The sequence below is a fragment of the Chlorocebus sabaeus genome, chromosome 3, assembly GCF_047675955.1.
Source record: "Chlorocebus sabaeus isolate Y175 chromosome 3, mChlSab1.0.hap1, whole genome shotgun sequence".
NCBI classification, from domain to species: domain Eukaryota; kingdom Metazoa; phylum Chordata; class Mammalia; order Primates; family Cercopithecidae; genus Chlorocebus; species Chlorocebus sabaeus.
Genome location: NC_132906.1, coordinates 13,072,854 through 13,097,173, shown reverse-complemented (window position 1 = coordinate 13,097,173; position 24,320 = coordinate 13,072,854). Strand labels below are relative to the sequence as shown.

Here is a 24,320-nt window from a genome sequence, read left to right as displayed (position 1 = left end):
CAATACCAAAGCCCAGGGACACACTTGTAACTGTCTGTCTAACACAGCCATTCTCCTATGGTATAAATATTTGTCTCCTCCCAAAATGTATGTGTTGAAATCCTATCCCCAAAGTGATGGTATGTGGAGGGGGGTCTTTAGGAAGTGATTAGGTCATAAGGGTGGAAGTTTTCCTTGACTATTCCCTCAAATATGTTTTCCAAATTTTCAGATTTATCTTCTTCCTCTGGAACACCAATTAGTCTTAGGTGCGGCTGTTTAACATGATCCCAAATTTCTTGGAGGCTTCATTCATTATTCTTTTTTCTTTACCTTTGTCAGATTGGGTTAATTTGAATGCCTCATCTTTGAGCTCAGAAATTCTTTCTTATACTTGTTTCATTCTATTGCTGAAACTTTCCAGTGCATTTTATATTTCTCTAAGTGTGTTGTTCATTTCTGAAAATTGTGATTGTTTTATTTTTATGACATTAATTTCTCTGGAGCATTTTTCAGCTGTATCCTGTATTTTTAAAAAATTTCTTTAAGTTGGTTTTCACCTTTCTCTGTTATCTCCTTGAGTAATTTAATAATCAACCTTCTACTTCAACCCTGAAAATACCATCATTCTTCACAGAACTAGAAAAAACAAGCCTAAAATTCATATAGAACCAGAAAGACCCCACATCGCCAAAGCAAGACTAAGCAAAAAGAACAAATCTGGAGGCATCACATTACCTGACTTCAAACTATACTACAAGCCTATAGTTACCAAAACAGCATGATACTGGTATAAAAATAGGCAAATAGACCAATGGAACAGAATAGAAACCCAAAATATAGTCAAATACTTACAGCCAACTGATCTTCAACAAAGCAAACAAAAACATAAGGTGGAGAAAGAATATCCTATTCAACAAATGGTGCTGGGACAATTGGCAAGCCACATGTAGAATAATGCAGCTGGATCCCCATCTCTCACCTTATACAAAAATCAACTCAAGATATCAAAGACTTAAATCTAAGACCTGAAACCATAAAATTTCTAGAGGATAACTTTGGGAAAACTCTTCTAGACATTGGCTTAGGCAAAGAGTTCATGACTAAGAACCCAAAAAGCAAATGCAATGAAAACAAGGACAAACTGATTGGACCTAATTAAACTAAAAAGCTTCTGCACAGCAAAAGAAATACTAAGCAGAGTAAACAGACAACCCACAGACTGGGAGAAAATCTTCACCAACTATGCCTCTGACAAAAGACTAATATCCAGAATCTACAAGGAATTTTAAAAAATCATGAAAAAAACAATCCTATCAAACAAGAAAAAAAATAATCCTATCAAAAAATGGGCTAAGAACGTGAATGGACAATTCTCAAAAGAAGATATACAAATGGCCAACAAACATATGAAAAAATGTGCAACATCACTAATTGTCAGGGACATGCAAATCAAAACCACAGTGAGATATCACCTTACTCCTGCAAGAATGACCATAATTTAAAAATAAAAATTAAAAAAAAAACCAGATGTTGGTGTGGATGTAGTGAAAGGGGGACACTTTTACACTGCTGCTGGGAATGTAAACTAGTACAACCACTATGGAAAACAGTATGGAGATTCCTTAAAGAACTAAATATAACTACCATTTTACCCAGCAATCCCACTACTGGGTATCTACTCAAAGGAAAAGAAGCTGATAAATCTAAGATCAAGGCAGGTTCTAAGCACCTCTTCCTGGTACACAGACAGATGGCAATTTCTCGCTGTGTCCTTAAATGACAGGAGGAGAAAGGCAGCTCTCTGGAATCTCTTTTATGAGGGCACAAATCCCATTCATGAGGCCTCCACCTAGTATAGATGGTCTATTGTTTAACAGAGCACAACACTGAAACTTAAGGGTAAAATACTACATTGCTGGTAGAATTTAAGAAAGTTGCATTGTCTGAATAATAAATGACATGAGTGTATATTTTCACAGGTTTACAAAACAGAGAGGAGAGAGCAATCCAACTAATATGGCCACAGCTTACAACCCATTTAGTGTAAACAATCAAGAAATCCTTTTTAAAGGGAAGACTAACACTGATTTTTTTTTTTTGGCATTTCTGTAGCTCAATTCATGTTTGTATCCTAAATCTTTAATAAAATTGTCAATACACAAAATATCTTGGGTAAGTAATTTTTGAGGGAAATGAGAAAAAGCCTGATTTCCATATCTACATTTCCATAAAGAAGAGAATAGGCGAAGCTGCAAGAAGTGAGGCATGAGCAAGTTCCAGGACCCTGCAGAAGCAGCAGGTCACAGCCAGAAATGACCAGAAAAATGGAAACCCTCGGGAGAGGGTTTCACTTAACTCTGGGTCTTTATAGGGCAACCACGTGATAACAGGGAAAAAATGGATTTTGACCATCAGTCACTTCTCATTTGACTGATCAAATCCATTAATTGTGGGGGATTGTTTATTGAGACAAATCGATCTCCATGAAAATGTAACCAAGGCAGGAAGAACTATCAGATGGAAGCTTTTGTCAGAAACTTGAAGAAAGACCTAAAGGAGGGTCAGTCTTAAGCTCTACACTGCAAAGCATGACTCAACTTCTGGGATCCCAGCTGCCCAAAACCATCCTGTAACAGCCATCACAGTGGCCAAGATTTTCAGGGAAAAGATCAATAAAATGTCCTTCTTAGAAGGAAATGGGAGAGAATAACTAGGAAGAAGAATAGGAAAGGTGCTATTACATCCCCTGTGTCAGTCTGTCAGTTTATCAATCCAACATAGCAAAACAACAACAAAAATGCTTAATTTACTTCCCTGTGAGGTTCCACCCCCAAAAAAATTTCTAAATTAGAAGAGTAAACTTCAGATGAAAGATGAAGCAGCTTACATGACAAGAAAATAAATGTTGCCAGTCCATCTGCTGCTCGGCTTCCAGGTCATTTCTGTGTCCCCTGAAAACACCACAGGGATGGTGGAAAGGGTGTGAATCACAAAACAGGATTTTGGCATGGCTGGGGATACCTGTTATCCAATCCTATGTAGTGCTCCAGATGCTTTGAAATTGGCAATCCTTTGAAAACACACTCTTTTTCTCATTTGTGTATCCCCAGAACCTGTCTTATGCCAGTAGCTGTCATATAATAACGCTTCATGATTGTTTTATAATAACAGTAAGCATACATTAAGACAGATTATTATGTGGCGCTAAGTACTTGGTATGGTTTGGCTGTGTCCCCACCCAAATCTCATGTCCAGTTGTAATCCCCAGTGTTGGAGGAGGGGCCTGGCAGGAGATGATTGATTCATGGGGTTGGTTTCTAATGGTTTAGCACCATCCCCGTAGTGCTGTCTTATAATAGAGTTCTCACGAGATCTGGTTGTTTGAAAGTGTGTAGCACCTCCCCATGTACTCTTTCTCTCCTGCCAGCTATGTGAAGATGTGACTGCTTCCCCCTTGCCTTCCACCATGATTGTAAGTTTCTTGAGGCTTCCCCAGAAGCAGAAGCCGGTACAACCTGTAGAACTATAAGACAATTAAACCTGTTTTCTTTATAAATTACCTAGTCTCAGGTGTGTCTTTGTAGCAGTGTGAGAATGCACTGATACAGTACTTTAAGTAGAATTATGTGACTTAATTCTCACAAAAGTGTTGTGATGCAGACTGTCTAATCTCCATTTTATAGATGATAAAAAAGAGGCTTAAAGAAATTAAGGGAATTTGCCCAAGGTCACAGAACTTTTAAATGGTGAAGTCTGAATATGAACTCAGTCAGGCACTTTGACCTCCTCCAATCGTTGAATTGCATTGACCAGAATGATAGAGGTATAAATCAAGAGACGAACTGGAATATATATATTAATACATTCCTGCATCTCCTGCTTCTTAAAGGTCTGTTTTATTCTTCCATTGCTTTCTAACAACCCACTGCATACTATTTTTCCTTCCTGAGTCTCCTTGACCTTGAGTATTTATCAAGTGGGACAGTGATTCAATTCACTGCATTCTCTTTTATGTTGCAGATATGATATAGTGACTGGCAACTTGGTGCTAAAAATACTAGGCACAAACTTTTAAAATTGAGTTCTAGTAAAATAAAACCAGAGATCAAAGCTGAGAATAGCTTACATTTATTTGGATTTCACCAGGGGAACATTAGCTCTTTATGACATTTGAAAGGCGATGCTTTTTATGATCTTTTTATAATTGGTTTACCAAAGCAGTCTGTCTTATTTAAATTCCAGTGATCCTGAAGAAAAATTGTGCATCCGTAGTTATCACGTAGTTGATGGACTTTAATCATTCATGACTTTAAAATTTTTTCAGTGCAAAGGAAATGTAGTTTGGCTGGATTCCATAAGAAAAATCTAGATGTTTGTTTGTGAATCACTGTTTAAATGGCAGTGTAAGGTAATTGGCTAGATAGTTCACAAAGACAGATACTGTTTCTTAAACCTAGTGTGAGTAATTTGATTAAATTTATTCTTTCTTTATGCTTGGATACTCCTACCATAAAAAATTAACCACCACCACCACCAGCCTAAATTAAGTACTATATTTTTGAAGTATTTCATTCTTTGGCATATGTTAATGAAATTAAAATAAGAAAAGAAAACATGTTGACGATTCAAAAGTACAAATTGGTTCTGTTTATCTTATGCAGTACAGAATGGGAATGAATGAACAAACGGCAGAGGGTATGGAAGTGAAGCCTTCTTCCATTATATCCAAAAGCAGATGTCCAAGGGAAGTGCTTATCCACTCAGTATTTAACTAAGGCTTACTATATTTAGATACAATTAAGAGGTATTTATTATTATCATTAATGATCTCATGTTAATTCAAGTATCCAAAGCATTTTAGCTAGGTTATTGATCACTGAAGCTTTAGACAAAGAACATAGCAGTGGTGCTTTGTGTATCTAAACTTACAGGACATAAAGGGAAAAGATTAAAATCTGTGTCAGGGCTGAACACAGGCTCAACTGCTGACTAAAAGGTACGTATCTTTGTGTCTGATTATCAGGGTGGGACAGCGTGAAGCAATTGCCTACTGGCTTCACCCAGGCCAGTGGTTTTCAAACCATGTTCCACAAAGCCCTGGATTATGTTTTGAGGATTATTTATTGAGACAACTCATCCTGATACTAGAAAAAGGTCTGCAAGAATATCCAGGGCCTCCTTAGGGTTGGTTAAGAGAGGCTGAGTGAGCAGAGCAAAAGTCCTAAATGGCTTCCATCAGAGCAAGTCTATTTTACTTGCTTTTGAGTGGTATTCCACTAATGATTTCATTTTAAAAAAGCGTTCTGCTACTAAAATATGTTAGAATTGTGTGACTGGCTTCTTAATTTCTTCAATTCTTCAGGTCTCAGCTTTAATACCATCTCTTTGGAGAGGCTTTTTCTGACCCTCCACCCATCCAAGATACCCTTTGCCTTAGAACTCTCTTACTCCTTACTATAAGCTTAATTATTTTCGGCTATTTATTTCCACAGTTTTGAATTGTCTGACTCCTGTATAAACACATAAGCTCTGCTATGGCAGATGCCTTATCCTTCTCATCCTCCTTGATCTTTTCTATGTGCTCTGTACTTTCCATCCTGCCTACACAAAGTAAGTGCTCAATAAATATGCCATGAAGAACTGAATGAAAACTAAATGAATGGGTAAATGTGGTCATAGCTGTCTTCATTCTGGAATTCAGGCATGTCTCATTATGCCTGGAGGACCAGAAAAGAGAATTCTGTACTACCAAATGGCCTATGTGTACACATGTAGCGTTCTGAGCAAGAACCAGTGTATAAAGAAATTAAAGTCAAAAGTTTCCTTTTTGCCCCATTCAGACACTTCACTTCTCTGCATCTAGGCCTATTTCTGTAAAATGCTAGGATAGATGCACACACACGTGTCACCTGAAAGTCATAATTGCAAAGACTGTCAAACTAACATATTTTATTCAGGTTATCTATACAACCTGGGGTGCAATTATTATAAAACATTGTGAAATAAGGATGATAAATGCTAGAAAGTGGGAAAATATATTTGTTAGAAACTGAGCAAATGGACTGTCTTATTGCAGGAGGAGCAGCTATGGTTTTACATCTACAACAAGTCAGGTGAAATAAAACAAGCAAGAGGCTTCACAAACCCATCCTGTCACCTCCCGTAAACACACAGAGACTCTGGCCTCAGAAAAGAAAGAGATCCCCAGAGGTCTCTGGTTGCTTGTGATTCTGTGTGGGAATTTATGATTCTTATCTTAGAGGCATTGACTGTGGCCTTGAAAAAAAAGGCAGGGGCAGTGAGTAGACTGTAATTTATAAACATAAATTAAACAAAGTCTGCTCAAGAACTATTCTGACAGTTCAGGTTTGGGTAGGCTCTTTCAAGGCCTTTTTATTCTGGGATAGTCACTCTTTTTCTTCAATTAAAAAAACCAGATTTTGTTTTCTTATTAAAAAATGTATGACTATGGTTTTTTTTCCTACAGAAATTGTAGCCTTCATTGCCATTATCATCCTATTCAAAACACCTAGTCTTTCTAGGTCTTTGCACATCTTCAAGTAATCAAATAATCTATGAAATCAACAAAGAGAAATGGAAAGTGACCTTGAAGTTTGATTAATTTACAAACTAACCATGAAGGATTTTAAGAGTCAAGGGACTGAATTAACCTATAAGAAACCAAATAGTGCTTTCTGAGTCCCACCAATGAATGAAGGTTGCAAATTGTTTCTGAAGGTCACCTGAATTACTAATTATTCCACGTGCGGCGTGGGAATAATTAGCTCCCTCCCTCCCTCCCTCTCTTCCCTTCCTCCCTTCCTCCATTCCTCCCTTCCTCCCTTCCTCCTTTCCTTCCTTTCTTCCTTTCTTCCTTTCTTTTCTTTCTTTTCTTCCTTTCTTTTCCTTCCTTCTTTCCTTCCTTCTTTCTTTTCTTTAATTTTTTTTTCTCTCCCTCATTCTGTCACCCAGCCGGGAGTGCAGTGGTACAATCTTGGCTCACTGCAACCTCTGCCTCCCCTGATCAAGCAACTCTCCTGCCTCACCCTCCCGTGTACCTGGGATTACAGACACCCACTACCACACCTGGGTAATTTTTTTTGTTTTGTTTTTTGTTTTTTGTTTTTTGAGACCAAGTTTTGCTCTGTCGCCCAGGCCAAAGTGCAGTGGCACAATCTTGGCTCACTGCAACTTCTGCCTCCCGGGTCCAAGTGATTCTCCTGCCCCAGCCTCCCGAGTAACTGGGATTACAGTCGCATGCCACCACATTGGGCTAATTTTTGTATCTTTAGTGGAGACTGGGTTTCGCCATGTTGGCCAGGCTGGTCTCAAACTCCTGACCTCAGCTGATCCGCCCACCTCGGCCTCCCAAAGTGCTGAGATTACAGGCGTAAGCCACCAAGCCCGGCCCTAATTTTTTTGTATTTTTAGTAGAGACGGGGTTTCACCATGTTGGCTAGGCTGCTTTCAAACTCCTCACTTTTGCAAGTGATCCGCCCTCTGTGGCCTCCCTAAGTGCTAGGATGACAGGCGTGCGCGCCAGCCTCTTTCACTTGTTAAAAAAAAAAAAATCTCAGGTTCATCACTGTGTGAGATTGGTTGACATTAGTAAGAGCCCTGTCAGTCTCTGATCACTGTCGCAACTGCTCTTTATTTCTGTCTCACTTTCTATATGCTTGCTGTTGACTCCAAGGTTAAAAATGAGAAAATGCCTCATCAGATGAGTTTAATGATTATATTTTGTGACCTGTTATGTGAGTATTTAATGTAAAAGCAGGTAAGAAAGAAGCAAATACACAAACGAGCTGTACTTTCCATGAGAGGAATTCCAGTGGGTGAAAAATCATCTTGGATGGACACGGTCGCTCACACCTGTAATCTCAGCACTTTGGGAGCCCGAGGTGGGTGGATCGCTTGAGCCCAGGAGTTTGAGACCAGCCTGGGCAACATGCTGAAACCCAGTCTCTACAAACAAACAAACAAACAAACAAACAAAAACACAAAAATTAGCTGGCCATGGTGGCACACGCCTATAATTCCAGCTACTCGAGAGGCTGAGGTGGATCACCTGAGTCTAGGAGGCGGAGGTTGCCATGAACCAAGATTGCACCACTGCGTTCCAGCCTGGGCAACAGAGTGAGACCCTGCCTCCAGAAAAGAAAAGAAAAATCGTCCCCTTCTCCTTGCAAAGATTACACAAGATCTATCAAGAATTTTATATGTTGCTTCATACAATGGGTCTAAGTTAATTTTTATAAAGCTCAAATTAGTTTTTATATCCCCATTCTTTAAAAATACTTTTATTAATGAATTCATTGATTTAGCAAATATTTAAAGCTCATGTAAAATATCTGGAGAAGGAAATTGCCCTTTTCTTCTTGTGTCTATAGCTACAAACAGAAATATACAAGAATGTCCATTTTCCTGCACTTACCAGCACTAGAAATATTATTTGAAAACATTTAAAATTTTTTCAGATGCAAATTATAGCATATAGTGGTTTTAGTGTATATATCTTTGAGTTCTAGCAATGCTGAACTTTCAGAAATAATGCTTATTGGCTGTTCCCATTTCTTTATGAATTGCCTGTTTATGTTCTGTATTGATTTTTAATTGAGGTGTCCATGTTTTTCTTGTTGATTTAAAACAATTCTTAATCTATAAATAGCATTTATCTGTCTTATATTGCAAACATATTTTCTTTGTTTATTCTTTGCTTTTTAATTTTTTATTTTATTTCCCTTGGGTTGCTTTCTATGGTGACAAGTGGATGAAAGCCTTTCTCATTCCAAGAACATGAAAATATATAACTATATTTGCTCCTACTCATTTCACTATTTTAATGTTTAAACTTTTGGTTAATATGCAATGATCTTTGGGATTTGATTTGAAGTAAATATCTAACTGCTTTTCCCTCAGTGGTTAGCGATTTATTTTAGCACTATTTGTTGAGCAATCCATCCACATTTTACCATCTAACATTATTATAACAACATTCTATTGACAAATGCATCCATCTTTTCACTGGTGATATTTTAATTAATTTTTATTTCATCAAAGTAATGGGAATATATAGTTATAAAATAAAATAGCACTAAGAGACATAAAATATGAATTATGTCCCAGCCTCATTTCCAGCTAGAGATAAATACCTCCAACTTCTTTAGCCATTTTAATGTCATTTTTCATCTCTCTTGCCTAAAAAAACTCCAGTTATTTCAAAGCCTGTTATCATATGTTCAGATTCTGTAAACTCCTTGTTCTACCTGCTTGATGTGATTATCAAATATTGTCTGGAATTTAGTGCCTTGAGTATTGTCTTTCTCACCACCACTCTACTTCCCAATATTCTGCATGATTTCAATACCTACACAGATAATGCACATACGCTCTGCACTTTCATGGGAAGGGTGACCGATGAGCAAGAGTAAGGCCACATTCCATAACATAGGGTTTTAAAATTATCAGATTATGCATTTGTGTGTTATTTCTGTAATTAAAAATGAGAGATACTTTTATTAAATTCTGTCTTCTCCTCAAAATCATAATCAGATATTGATTGATAGTACATTTAACTTAGGGACTAACTAGAAATGGAGAAGAAATATTGTTATAATATTAAGTCTTCCCATACAGGACTTGTTATCCTCCTCTTCTTATTTATGGGTTTATTTATATCCTTCAGTAAAATTGCATAATTTCATTATACACCCTGCATATTCTTACTAAATTTATTCTTACCATTTTATGTTGTTATTGTTAAGGGGTTCTTTTCCCCATAATATTTTCTAACTGGTTGCATATTACAGGATATCTATTAAATAACTGACATATAATTTAGAGCTCTTTTAAGTTCTAATTATTTGGCATTGAATCTATTTGTCCAGAGAGATAGTCGTATAATTTCCTTACGGCCTATCATGATCACTTAACCTCTCTAAGACCTGGTTTCTCTTAATCCTTAAAGATGGATAATCTAAGTACTCACCTACAGGTTTGTTGCAATGATTAAGTGAGTTAATATCTATAGAACACTTAATTCTGTGCCCAGCACATACTGAACACTGTATCAGTATTAGATGTTGTTATTGTTACTATTACATAGTATCCCACTGAGATTCTGCATCCAGCACATTTCTCAGCCTTCTTTTTTGTAGGATCAAATTTACAAAAACAAACCAACAAACAACCCCATTAATAAGTGGGCAAAGGACATAAACAGACACTTCTCAAAAGAAGATATTAATGCAGACGACAAACATGTGAAAAAAAAACTCAACATTACTGATCATTAGAGAAATGCCAATCAAAACCACAATGAGATACCATCTCCCGCCAGTCAGAATGGCCTTTATTAAAAAGTCCCAAGAAACAACAGATGCTGGCGAGGCTGTGGAGAAATAGGAATGCTTTTACACTGTTGGTGGAATGGAAATTAGTTCAACCACTGTGGGAGATGGTGTGGCGACTCCTTAAATATCTAGGACCAGAAATATCATTCGACCCAGCAACCCCATTACTGGGTATATACCCATAGGAATATAAATCATTCTGTTACAAAGATACATGAACATATAATTATCAAATGTTTTCTGCAATTTAGTACCTAGTACATTCATTGCAGCACTATTCACAATAGCAAAGACATGGAATCAACCCAAATGCCCAGCAAAGATAGACTGAATAAAGAAAATGTGGCACATATATGCCATGGAATACTATGCAGCCATAAAAAGAAATGAGATCATGTCCTTTGCAGGGACATGGATGAAGCTGGAAGACATTATCCTCAGCAAATCAATGCAGGAACAGAAAACAAAACACTGCATGTCCTCACTTATAAGTGGGAGCTGAAAAATGAGAACACATGGACACAGGGAGAGGAACAACACACACTGGAGTCTGTCAGGGGCTAGAGTTGGGGGAGGGAGAGCATCAGGAAAAATAGCTAATGCATGTTTCGCTTAATACCTAGGTTATGGGTTGATAGGTACAGCAAACCACCATGGCACATGTTTACCTATGTAACAAACCTATGTAACATATGCATCTGCACATGTATCCCAGAACTACAAATAAAAATTATTCTACAAGTGCCATCTTATCTTATTCTCTTATTCATTATTTTAAGCAGTCCATTTGTTCCAAAATTGTTAGGATGGTCTTGCCAAGACAAGAATCCGCTCATTCCACACAAGCAGTCATTTCCCTGAAAGCATGAAGTCTGCAGTTTACTGGTTCTCCTCTCACCTTTGTCTGTCTTGCACCACATCTTTCGTGATTTCCTCAATGTCTCTGAGGGTAAGTGACACTCTTCCATTGTTGTCAGGGTTCATTTGCACTTCTCCCCTACCCTATTATTTGGGTCACTTCAACTGGCATTTGTAAGAGCAGAGTAATTAAATCATATGTTCTAATTTCCATCCTGGATCAAAAATTACCTTTCTTTTACTCCCTAACTACTGATTTAGCTCTGTCCAAAGACATCTTCCTCCTAATCATCCTAATTGCCTTTGCCTGCAGTTGTGCATCTGTGGGTCCTCTCTTCCCCTTCCCCTTTCTCTCTTCATCCACAATAACTAAGAATGCTTTAAAATTGCAGACATTTTCTACTAGGAAAGGGTTATATGCAAACACTGTTAGAAGCACACTCAAGGTAAACATTCTAATTAACACCCAAGTGGAAGTATCTTGCATGTCTAGCTCTGTGCCAAGAGGAATCAATCAGTGGTTAGTGCAGGAAATTAGAAAGATCAAACTGAAACAAAACTCCATCTTCTCCCCCAGTTATAATAACTCCTTGTCTTTCTGTGAGTTGTGTTTCACTAAAATTACATTTTAGTATCTACAAGCAATAAGTATTTAATTCATATCTATAAAAGAAAAAGAGAGCAATTTATTATTGATAAAATATATTTTCCTCTTAATCTTTCACTGACACTGCTAATGTCATTACTTTGCACTAAAGTTTAGAAAAAAAAATCATTTGCAGAGGGTCATTGTTAGAGTAGAATGGTGCATTTGCTGCACTGAAGAACTCAGTGGAAGAATTACTTGAGATCTGTAACATAAAGACACTGGCGAATAAATTTCACACATGATTCAACTTCCCAAGCTTTGTACTGAGAAAGGTAAATTTGTGCTGGGATCAAATCAAAACTCACACAAAGGCCTCTATTTGATGAACAAGATATGGAAACTACATTGTTCCCAAATATTTAAGTCTCTTGGCCCCAGAGGCGTAGAAAATTTGGATTGTTCTAATATTCAAAATTCCCTAACATAGAGTTAAAATATGCTTGGAATAGGCTTGTAAAAAATGTCTTTGGCCTAGAAATGTTATCTCAAAACAAAATGACAATTTGCTTTTTAAGTTTGCCAAGGGCAAAGGATCTTTTTAAGTACTTGTTTTCTTTCTTTTTTCTTATTTTCCTGCTATTGCTGAATTTAATTAAAAAATTGATTTTTTTTTGATAGATTTTTCTGATAGATTTCTATGTTTTCTTATATTAGGAATTCTACAAAAGCTTAGAGTGGAGGAGGGCATTTTATCAGAAAAGCTTTTCCTCCGTATTTATATTTGTTATATCCATATCCGTATCTGTATGAAGAAACATTTCATTGTATCTACAATTTTAGATAAATTCTAACCATAAATGCTTTAGAATTGGGTTGCGTGGGATCAGGCATCAGCCTGTCACAAATTCCAGCCAAATCTGAGCACAGTTCATAAGTCCCTAGATAATGGAGTTGACTTAGATTCAACTCCATTTGACACATCTTTTTGGCGACTAACTGGACAGACATTTGGGGATTTGTGAAAATTCTGAAGGGTCTTCTGTGACTATGAAAAGCCTGTAGAAGGTAGGTGGGAGAGTGCATAACGGAAATCCTAGCTCTTCAAGCCTCACTTAGGATTAAAGGGAATTACAGGTTTACTGTTCATTGAAGAGAAACAAATGCCCCATTACACAGAAGGGATTAGAGCCTGGAGGAGCATTTATACCTTTGAAATGAGGTTTGCTGTTTGCCTTGGAGTACAGGGCTGAGAGGCATAGATTGCATTAAAAACAGAGCCCTATCTATGAACTGGAATCACAAAATGAATGCTATCCAGGATGAGTCATTCTTTAGAACCTTTCTGTAATAATGGACATTAAAATCTTGATCTCAAAATGAATTTGAAAATTTTGTCTCTGAGTGAATCAAAGAAAACATGCTTATCATTCAACAGGAGAATCCTCCTGAATGCTATCATTTCCCAGGATACATCCGCCTCAAACCATAATGCAAAAAAAAAATACAAAAAATAAAAAGGAAAAGCCCAGTTTGTATGATGGCCTGGATAACCAGCTGATGCTTTTCCTGAAAGACTGACTTGGAGTTTGTAATACCCAGGGTCTACACTATGGTTTTGGTGCGAATGTGTAGAGGTGTTTTGTGAATTTTCACCTGCTGCCTCTATTTCATGAATAGATATTAACACAGGTGTTCAGGAATAAGGAAAATGAATCCAAGAGCATTTTCATGTTTTATGACTTTATAGGATGCATGTGTATCTGTGTGTATTTACATGTAACAATTTGAAATGAATGGGAAAGAAGATGTATAATCTTCCTATTTGTTATGCCCTGCAATCTAAACTGTCTTTAGAGTATGACTTTAAAATTGACTGCTAAAGAAATCATAAAAGGGATAAAGCAAAGGAAATTCACAGGTGCATGGAGCTCTCAAATATGATTTATTTAGTCAATCACTAAATATATTTTGAGCACATGTATATAAAGGGATTATGTAAGACACTATGAAGATGATGAAGAGGAATCACAGGTGGATTCTGGTAATGGTGTTTATTCTTTCACAGGACACATAGTCCATCTAAAAGACATTTACATACACGCAGATAGTAACATACACAAACAAATAACCATCATACAAAGTAAATGGTTACAGATATCATTAAGAGATGTAAATAAAACTTCCTAGGATTTCAGAGGAGGAATTATTTATTGGGCGTGGGGGAGATGATCATAGGGGGTCTTTAATCTGGGCCACGAGGGACGGATGGTCTTTGGCCTCATCCAGATAGAGCATAGAGGGTAGTGTTCATCAGCCTTTAGCCCAGCACTCTGTAATCTAAGGCCATTCTCAGGCATGACTACAAAATGGATAAAATTAGCTTTTTGTTCTTTCTTATCTTCTCTTCCTCTGCACAAACTAAATGACTAACTTGATAATTTGATGAACGAACTCACACTAAACCATAACTGACTAATATAAGGGTGAAATTCCACCTTTTCCAGCTACTGATGTTTTACCATGCTGTAATTCATGTTACTGTAAAACAACTATTCATGAAATAAAGGATTATTCAAATGTAACCCAGAATAAAATCTGTGGAAATGTATTTCCCTATTTCCATTTCACCTTCGAATTCCCTTTTAACTTGCAATTCAGTGCAGAACATCTTGGATAGCCCCATCCTTTGCTAGCACTGCTTCTTTATGGCTATTACGTTATGTTAAATTTGTCCTAAAGCTGCCTGGTACATAGAAAACTGCAACCTAACAGTAAGTAAACAAACTGTAAACTAACTTAATAATGTATCTTGGAACAGATAGCTGAGTCTCAGCCAATCACAGGCTACCAACTGATCAGGCTCTGTCTCAAAAAAAAAAAAAAAAAAAAAAAAAGTCTCATCACACCATGCCCAAAGAAGGCAAATGCTGAGTTGCAACCAATCAAGCTGTTTCTTTTCTTTTTTTTTTTTTTCTTTTTGAGACGGAGTCTCTGTCGCCCAGGCTAGAGTACAGTGGCATGATCTCAGCTCACTGCAACCTCCGCCTCCTGGGTTCAAGGGATTCTTCTGCCTCAGCTTCCCAAGTAGCTGGGATCACAGGCATGCACCAGCACACCCAACTAATTTTTGTATTTTTAGTACAGACTGGGTTTTGTCAAGTTGGCCAGACTGGTCTTGAACTCCTGACCTCAGGTGATCCTCCCACCTCGGCCTACCAAAGTGCTAGGATTACAGACATGAGTCATGGTGCCCAGCCCAATCAAGTTGTTTCTTTACATCATTTCATTTTTCTATCTATAAATAACACCTGCCCACACGCTGGGGTGGAGCTCTCTGAACATCTTATGTTTCTGAGAGATGGCCGATGGATGAATTGTTCTTTGCTTAAATAAATTCTGCTGTGCTTCATTTGTCCAAAGTTATTCTTTTAATAAGCCATCATTAGAAGTAGGATCCTTGGATAGGGAGAATCAATATCGTGAAAATGGCCATACTGCCCAAGGTTATTTATAGATTCAATGCCATCCCCATCAAGCTACCAATGAGTTTCTTCACAGAATTGGAAAAAACTGCTTTAAAGTTCATATGGAAACAAAAAAGAGCCCGCATCTCCAAGACAATCCTAAGTCAAAAGAACAAAGCTGGAGGCATCACGCTACTTGACTTCAAACTATACTACAAGGCTACAGTAACCAAAACAGCATGGTACTGGTACCAAAACAGAGATATAGACCAATGGAACAGAATAGAGTCCTCAGAAGTAATACCACACATCTACAGCCATCTGATCTTTGACAAACCTGAGAGAAACAAGAAATGGGGAAAAGATTCCCTATTTAATAAATGGTGCTGGGAAAATTGGCTAGCCATAAGTAGAAAGCTGAAACTGGATCCTTTCCTTACTCCTTATACGAAAATTAATTCAAGATGGATTAGAGACTTAAATGTTAGACCTAATACCATAAAAACCCTAGAGGAAAACCTAGGTAGTACCATTCAGGACATAGGCATAGGCAAAGACTTCATGTCTAAAACACCAAAAGCAACGGCAGCAAAAGCCAAAATTGACAAATGGGATCTCATTAAACTAAAGAGCTTCTGCACAGCAAAAGAAACCACCATCAGAGTGAACAGGCAACCTACAGAATGGGAGAAAATTTTTGCAATCTACTCATCTGACAAAGGGCTAATATCCAGAACCTACAAAGAACTCAAACAAATTTACGAGAAAAAAACAAACAACCCCATCAAAAAGTGGGCAAAGGATATGAACAGACATTTCTCAAAAGAAGACATTCATACAGCCAACAGACACATGAAAAAATGCTCATCATCACTGGCCATCAGAGAAATGCAAATCAAAACCACAATGAGATACCATCTCACACCAGTTAGAATGGCGATCATTCAAAAGTCAGGAAACAACAGGTGCTGGAGAGGATGTGGAGAAATAGGAACTCTTTTACACTGTTGGTGGGATTGTAAACTAGTTCAACCATTATGGAAAACAGTATGGCGATTCCTCAAGGATCTAGAACTAGATGTACCATATGACCCAGCCATCCCATTACTGGGTATATACCCAAAGGATTATAAATCATGCTGCTATAAAGACACATGCACACGTATGTTTATCGTGGCACTATTCACAATAGCAAAGACTTGGAATCAACCCAAATGTCCATCAGTGACAGACTGGATTAAGAAAATGTGGCACATATACACCATGGAATACTATGCAGCCATAAAAAAGGATGAGTTTGTGTCCTTTGTAGGGACATGGATGCAGCTGGAAACCATCATTCTTAGCAAACTATCACAAGAACAGAAAACCAAGCACCGCATGTTCTCACTCATAGGTGGGAACTGAACAATAAGATCACTTGGACTCGGGAAGGGGAACATCACACACAGGGGCCTATCATGGGGAGGGGGGAGGGGGGAGGGATTGCATTGGGAGTTATACCTGATGTAAATGACGAGTTGATGGTGCTGACGAGTTGATGGGTGCAGCACACCAACATGGCACAAGTATACATATGTAACAAACCTGCACGCTATGTACATGTACCCTAGAACTTAAAGTATAAAAAAAAAAAAAAAAAAAGTAGGATCCAAGGCTGGGTGCAATGGCTCATGCCTGTAATCCCAGCACTTTGGGAGGACGAGGCGGGAGGATCATGAGATCAGGAGTTTGAGACCAGCCCGGCCAACATGGTGAAACCCCATCTCTATTAAAAACACAAAAAAATTAGCCAGGCGTGGTGGTGTGTGCCTGTAATCCCAGCTACTCAGGAGGCTGAGGCAGGAGAATCGCTTGAACTCGGAAGGCAGAGGTTGCAGTGAGCCGTGATCATGCCACTGCACTCCAGCCTCGGTGACAGAGTGAGACTCTGTCTCAAAAAAAAAGAGAGAGAGAAAAAAGAACTAGGATCCAAAGTAGACCTTTAGTGACCCCCACCCCAGAAGCAGCAAGTAACCAAACAAAGGTACCCTCTGGGGTCATGGGTGAGTTCTGTCTCAGATTTGAGTTCCACAAATATGTGTTTTGATCCCTCTGAATTTATTTGCAAAATGAAAAAGTCTGTGCTGGCTTCAGAAGTGGTGAAAGAAACAGGTCTGGGTCTTGTAGGGAAGGCCTCGGGTTTCTGACAGATCGGACCAAAACTGGACTGGGTTCAGGGTAGGTGGGTAAGGTTACTAGAATACAGGGAATCAAGTTTGTCTTGATTGAAGGAGACTAGAACCCCTGCATCTGGAACTTCAGCCAATTTTATGTATAAGAACTATGGACCCAGAACCTGTGCTTCTCTGGAGAACCAGTCCAGTTTCTGTAGAGTTAGGGTTTTTCTCCAACTATATAACTTTCTATATTTGCCTTTGAAGTATTTTAATTATCCATCTGGTTAAACAAATAGCTATTATTATTATTATTATTGTTATTATTATTTTTTGAGACAGATTCTCACTGTCACACAGGCTGGAGTGCAGTGGTGCAATCTTGGCTCACTGCAACCTCCACCTCCCAGGTTCAAGCGATTTTCCTGCCTCAGCCTCCCAAGTGGCTGGGACTACAGGCACATGCCACTACACCTGGCTCATTTTTTGTATTTTTAGTAGAGATGGGGTTTCATCATGTTAGCCAGGATGGTCTCGATCTCCTGACCTCGTGATCCAACCCCCTCAGACTCCCAAAGTGCTGGGATTACAGGCATGAGTCACTGTGCCCAGCCACAAATGACTACTATTTTACAGTTTACCTGTAATGTTATTTTCATCAAGTGTTTTAAACACTTGATATTTTGACAAACTTTCAAAAATCAAATTGTGAATTGTCTTTTTCTTGACTTCAAATTAACTTTGGAAGTTTTGCGATGGACCCTTAAAACATCTCAAAAGGAAATATTTCCTTATAGAAAAGAGATATGTTAAACTAATTGGGCTAATTTAATATATTAAATTATATGGGAAGCATTGTCAGATAATGAATAATGCTAAACGTTCTTTGAGTCATATTTGTATAGATGTATTATTAATGTGTGTTTCATACATTGTATAAAATTCATAGAAATCTGATAGTTCTGGTATGCAATGAGTCCTAATTCTAGATATTATCCTAAAACATTGTGTATCACAGAAATAATCAAATCTTGTCAATTGCATCATTATTACAGTAGACTGTCATTAGATCTTTAGCCATGACAATTTTAAGTATTATTATTCACAAAGAATTAATTGTTTTACTCTAGCCTTTTCCTGAATGCTATTACAAATGACTATAAATCCGACATGCTTTGTCTTCAAGGGGATTCATGGAAAGGAATCTGACAAGTACAGGTTTCTGAACTTTAAGATCATACCACTCATCTCAGTAAGAATTCTCAGAACTGTAATGAAGAAACTGATTGGTTCATACACCTGGTTGGTAGCCCAACATCAAACAGAATGAGAACTAAGTGAATATCAAGGAAATGCTTCAGAAGATTTTCATGCTACCAGCCAGTACTGAAATTGTAAACATATGCAATTTTAATGAACTTTATAAGACTGACCCAAGTCAAATTACCTATGATAAACAGTGCTATGCACCTGAATTTGAGAAATAAAACTTGTATTCGAAAGCACGTAAATCCAGTGTTAAGTGTGGACTCATAGAGAACCGAAATGGCTGACTGGCCCTTAAATCTTCCTTTATGCTCTATGACTTATCATAGGGTAGATAAAATTATACAAGTTGTGAAATAAATAGTGTGGTGGCTATTCTAAAATTGCTAAAGTGTTTTATAACCAATGTTTTGTTTCTCATACTCATAATTCCAGTAAGACAACAAAAAACTCAGGTTCTGGTACCTGCTGGATTATTAAAACACTTACAGGTGGATTTCATTCAATTGCTGTCTTTAATTCACTGGTTGTAGAGAAGCTTTCTCAGGCAGGAAGGCCAATGCTATAACAGTAGCTGAAAGGTTATTGGAAAATGTGCTTCTCTTATGGAACATTACTGAAAAAATCCCCAGTGATGGAGGTACTGGTTTCACTAGGCAAGTTGTAAGACAAACAAAATATTACAAATGCAACAACATTTGGAAAAGTCAACTGAATCAATTGGATTGCCTTGGTCAAAAGTATTATCAATTGATGGTGATCAGATCCACTCCCACTGGAAAACACAGATTGACCTTTTATAAAATAGTTACTAGAAGGCCTGTTCTCCTAATAATAGAACCTCATGTATCTCCTGCTCTTACAAACTCTGACATAACTCAATATGGCAAAGCTTTAGTACATTAAGGCAAAGTATATTTTCACCAGGTAAAAAAGAAGCCCTTCATGGCGCACCAAATGGTGACACCAGAAATTTCATGATCTAGATCCCAGAGTTTGTGTCCTTTGGAAAAGACATCAGAAAAACGTTGCCCTTAAACTCCATTCGAAGGGAAGCAAGTTCTTCTCTGGAGCAAAAGTTTAGGGCCTTGTGCTTAATAAAGCCCCTTTGGACTCTTAAAACTGTATAATCATTGGAGACCTCAAGGTAAAACTGATCATGATGTTTATTTTCAGGAGCAGACAGCATTCTAGATGTGGACGGCTTTCCCAAGATCACAGATCAAGACATCTCCTCGTCACTGTAAAACCTTTGTTCCTTTTCTTCTTTGCCCTGTGTTTCTTTTCTATTTATACATGGCGAAATCATGCAACAATTAAGATTTCATAATGTATAGCTTCTACTGGGAACTTACTTGAGTGTTGGATATGTCACATTAAACCTAAATCCTTAAATGATGTTAGAGGTTCTCTGGTTCACCCCATAACAAATTTCACTGATATTTCAAGTATGACTGTTTGTTCACATTGCGCATTTGGTACTTTCTGTAGAGTTAGGTTTTTAGATTCAGGTATTTTAGATTTCTTAATTCTTAGAGTAGGCAAAACCTAGTGAGGGTTTCTTTTATTTTGTTTTGTTTTTCTTTTTTGAGACAAAATCTCGTTCTGTCGCCCAGGCTGGAGTGCAGTGGTGCTATCTCCGCTCACGGCAAGTTCTGCCTCCTGGGTTCACGCCATTCTGCTGCCTCAGCCTCCTGAGTAGCTGGGACTACAGGCGCCACGACACCCGGCTAATTTTCTTGTATTTTTTTAGTAGAGACGGGGTTTCACCGTGTTAGCCAAGATGGTCTCGATCGCCTGACCTCGTGATCCGCCTGCCTCAGCCTCCCAAAGAGCTGGGATTACAGGCGTGAGCCACCGCGCCCTGCCCCTACTGAGGGTTTTGTAGTTAAATTATGCCATACATTGAATAAGAAAACAAACAAACAAAAAAGATAATTTAAGAGTTTGTAGACAAATTTATAACTCCAATTTCTTATCTGTTAGCCTCCAAACACATGATTGTTCAATAATGGAGCCTTTGACAAAAAATACTAGTGCTTCCCTACTGATGACCCCAACGCACAAGGCATTCCACAAAGAACTGTCTGTTGTGCCCATGTACAATTTATTTTTAATCTGTGCAGAATTTAATAATTAAGCATATGTGTTGTCAACTCTATGTCTCAGTAAGTGGAAAATAAGGGACCAATGTGGATTAAGGATTTTAACAGTACTATTGTCACTCCATAATCAATTGGTAACTGAACATTTGTTTATACCTGTTAATTTTCACTATGAAATAAAGAGAAACTTGCCAGCAGGCACAAAATCCCTTTAAATGGTCTTCTTTTGGTAGACTGCTCCTTCCTTAATATGGCATAAATGTAAATAGATTTATGATTAGAAATATATCTCAAATATTAGCTATTATAGACAACTTTACTGCAAAAGTTATAGCTGCCCACAAAGCTTCTTTAAATTCTCTTGCTGAAGTTGTTATAGATAACATGATTTCTTTGGACTATCTATTGGCTAAACAGTGGCGGAAATGTGCACAATGGCTAACTCCTTCTGCTGCACTTGGATAAATAAATCTGGTTTTGTAGAAATTCAATTGCAAGAAACCAACATACAAGCTACTTGGCTAAAGCAAGTAGATTCTTCTCCTGGCACATTTTTTTAATATACAGTTACGTATGGCTTAACCATCGGGATACATTGTGAAGAATGTGTCATTATATGATTTTGTGAACATAATAGAGTGTAGTTACACAAACATTGATGGTGTAGCCTACTGCACACTAGCCTGTATGGCATAACCTGTGGCTCCTACTCTACAAACCTGCACAGCATGATACTGTACTGAATATTGTAGGCAATTGGAATACATTGGTAAGTATTTTCATATCAAAACATATCTACACATAGAAAAAGTATAGTAAAATACAGTATTGTATGGAGCCACCATCGTATGCAGTCCATCATTGACTGAAACACTGCTACACGGTGCATGACTGTATTTGATTTTAATCAGTTTGATTTCTGGGGGCTCCTGTTAAGGAGTGTGTTTCAGTCTCTTAGTATTATCCACCTGATAGCCATCATAATATTCTCCCTGGTGCACCATATCCTCTCAAGAGTCTTAAATGCTCACATACAGCCGTCTATTATACATAACATGGCCTCACTATGGTTTGAATTAAACACACACACACAAAGAGAACATAAAGAAACATTCAACTGATCCGACATGGTAAATTCTGAATTTCATATTGTGACAAAACCAGTCCATTATCATGGGAAAGAGAGTGATGTCAATGTCCAAGATTTTGGTCAATTTCTCACAATTAAAAGACTGACAAAAAGGAGGAAACGGTTAAATTTAATTTGGCTTACAGCTGCCTCCATTTGCAACAAACAAATTGCAAATGCTCTTTTTTTTTTTTTTTTTTTTTTTGGAAACAGTTTCCCTCTGTCTCCCAGGCTGGAGTGCAGTGGTGTGTTCTCGGCTCACTGCAACCTCTGCCTCCCAGGTTCAAGTGATCCTCCTGCCTCACCCTCCTGAGTAACTGGGGTTACAGGTGCGTGCCACCACGCCCAGATAATTTTTGTATTTTTAGTAGAGATGGGGTTTCACCATGTTGGCCAGGCTTGTCTTGAAGTCCTGGCCTCAAGTTCTCTTTCTCTGCTCAGTCCCCCAAAGTGCTGGGATTACAGGCGTGAACAAACTTTGTTGAGTATATTTTCATAAGAGAAAGCTGAGTCTCAGCCAATCACAGCCTGCCAGCTGACCACGTTCAAGGCAAATGCTTCATCACGCCATGTTTAAGTAAGGCACACGCTGAGCCGTAACCAATCAAGCTGTTTCTGCATGCCACTTTTTTTGCTCTCAGCCTGCCCACATTGCTATGTGGAGCTCTCCAAACCTCTTCTGGTTCTGACTGCTGCCTGATTCATGAATTGTCCTTTGCTCAAATAAACTTTGCTAAATTTAATTTGTATAAAGATTTTCTTTTAACACAGCAAAGCCAGGGTCTCAATTAGAATCAAACATTTGCACTCTAGTCAGGGACTGACTTCAATGGCCTGCGGGTTGGCATCTCTTAAGCTGGATGAAAAAATAAAGGAGATGATTGAGACATCTCGCCTTTATTTATTTTAAAACCATGAACCAGTACTAAGAATTTATATTGTTAGTATTAAAAATGGCTAAAATTGTGGGATGAAATAGAGCAGGAGGGGACAGAGCAAAGGAGGCATACAGAACAGAAGTGATGTTTCTGTGATTCTGTGAGGGAATAGCTAAATAGAGTAAAATACACAATACTATGACCTTGGAAGTTCTGTTCTTGGAGCAGGAGAAACTCACATGTGGGTGATGGAATCATTTGGCTCATTGGCTCCTCTGACTGCCATAGACAATTAATTGCTTTCGGTTCTACCTCTGAATTCTCTCCGTTACTTCTTTTCTCCTGTTCATCTCCCCTGCCTCCAGCCTAGTTCAGCACTATGTCCTTATTGTGGTAGAGTCTGTAATAGACCCAAATCAAAGCTTCTTAAGAAATGTTCACTTCTTAGTCCTTTTTTCCCACAGTTGTCATCGTGTGCCTTCTTCACAAGCCTTCAATAGTAGGCTTACCTTCTGAATGAAGTAGTAACTCCTCACAGCTCTATTTTAGATCCTCAATAACATTGCTAACATAATTTTTGCCTTTTCTCTTGCTATTCATATGCTTATTTTTGTGCTCCTAATTAAACATGACTAATGCCACTATTATTATTATCATCACTAACATTTATTGGTACTATTACTTATCTCTGATGCTACCACCACTGCTGCAATGCCACTATGTATCCTAATGGTGAACATTTATTGAATGGTTAATATGTGCCAAGTACAGTGCTTAGGCATTTTCATTCAATCCAATTGTCAAATAATCACTGATCACCTGCAGTGCGCTCTGTGCTACAGTGGTTAGCACAATAAAATAGACAGGGATTAGCCCCTCACGTTCACGAGCTCACAGCTCCATACTTCTTATGTACATTAATCCTTTCCATAAACTTCTGCAGGTAGGTATGCTTGTAATCAACATTATTTTGCAGATGAGAAAACTGAGGCTGAATTTACATAACTCACGCAAGGACTTAAGGATAAGAGGTGAAGCTTCCAGATCTCTCTGGCTGCAGACCCTCATGCCATCTACTCTGCCCTTCTCAACATTGTTCCTTCACCTTTCCCTTCATACCCACTCTTTGGCCACAGATCTTTGGGGGTAGGGATAGTGTCATATTCTTCTGTGTACAATGAGTAGCATCTTTAAAGCTTAATACATGTTTTGTGGTTAAATGAAATAGAAAAAAAAGCCTAGTAACATCAGCCCCTAAGGACCTCAATTACTTGTCAGGTTGCTTTGTACTGAGGAAGAGCCTCTCCAGGAGTGATCAATGTCTCCTCACTGTTTAAAACAGAGGACAATCTGCCTCACCCACAGCGTCTAGTAAAATATTTCATTGATTCATCTGTTCCTGTGCCAGAGAAGCAAGATTAATATTCATTTTAAATTCAACTGATGAGATAGTGTTACCAAATCTCATGTTTATTCTTTTTCCAAATGTGCACTACTGCACTCTACTAATGTTCCATCATGTCCTGCCATAATGCATTAAG

The 24,320-nt window shown here is 38.0% G+C and overlaps 1 long non-coding RNA gene across 2 annotated transcripts in view; it reads left to right on the top strand.

Annotated features, from left to right (window-relative positions):
• Window positions 1-20,388, top strand: part of LOC119620090 (uncharacterized) — a 72,196-nt gene extending 51,808 nt beyond the window's left edge. The window contains exons 6-7 of one of the 2 annotated variants that reach the window (XR_012091889.1): window positions 19,844-19,910; window positions 20,284-20,388. This is a non-coding gene — a long non-coding RNA (uncharacterized lncRNA). Of the gene's footprint in view, window positions 1-19,843; window positions 20,066-20,283 lie in introns of those variants that run through there. The other variant, XR_012091888.1, reaches the window with a different exon arrangement.
• Window positions 20,389-24,320: the final 3,932 nt, after the last annotated feature.